This window comes from Chrysochloris asiatica, unplaced genomic scaffold (genome assembly GCF_000296735.1).
Source record: "Chrysochloris asiatica unplaced genomic scaffold, ChrAsi1.0 scaffold00062, whole genome shotgun sequence".
Taxonomy (NCBI): Eukaryota; Metazoa; Chordata; class Mammalia; order Afrosoricida; family Chrysochloridae; genus Chrysochloris; species Chrysochloris asiatica.
The window spans coordinates 14,319,560-14,320,503 of NW_006408580.1; positions in this window are offsets into that span (position 1 = coordinate 14,319,560).

Sequence of the window (944 nt, forward strand, 5' to 3'; positions counted from 1 at the left end):
TCCTCTTGAAAGCTTGTAAGCCAGTCATTTCTTGCCTTTTAGGGCCGCCATTTTGCATAGCCAATGTTCAAGTTGGCCATCCCCATATACTCTGTATGGAGGAGTGGGAATCATCCTCACTGCAAAGATTTGTTCCTCAAAAGAGCTACTGCATTCCTAGGTGTAGGTCAAGGTCATCAAATTATATCAGATTACTCTTTTTCTCCTCTTCTTTCTTCTTCTAGTTGAGCTCTGATCATCCAGATATTGAAGCCAGGTCAAGTGGGTATTATTTGCAAGTGTGGGTGTTATGCATGTGCCCACTCTTCTAATCAGCTGGACGTTTCACTCTCTACTCTACTCCTCTGTGGCTATGTCACTGACTCTGAGCCCAGAGAGTACCCAGGTCTTGCCGAACTGCTGGCCAACAAGGTCTCCATCCAGGTTCACAGGAGTGTATTGAATGTGGTTGGACTTAGCTTGCAGCTTCATTGCTGTTTTTCCCTCACTTCCCCTTATCAGTGACAAATGTAGTCACCAATTAGAGTGTATGTCTGCTCGTATATTCCCATTGAGTTTTAGTCATAGAAGGGGGTTTGCCCTGAGGGGACCCGACCACTTGCCTTGGTGTCTCCTGGACGAGCAACTTGCTTCTTCTTGTAATAATCAGTAGGACGGCTGTTATTGCTTTGCATTTTTCCTGTTGGTTTTTCTTTCAAAAAGTATCTTCTGTTCTTCTAGCTACTCGTCTGCTTGTCTTTCAAGTGGAAGTTTCCCACCTCAGAAGATTCTGGCAGAGGTTCTGCAGGAACTTCCTTCCCTGGGCACGTTGTAGCCCCATTTTAGGTATTCCAATCAGTTATATGAAGAAGACAGAGTTACAAGCTTTCTATGGTGATATTTCTGGCTATGCCTTTCTCTCCCCCACAAGTGTCTGTTTTATAATGGTATGCTAGGGAAACCAA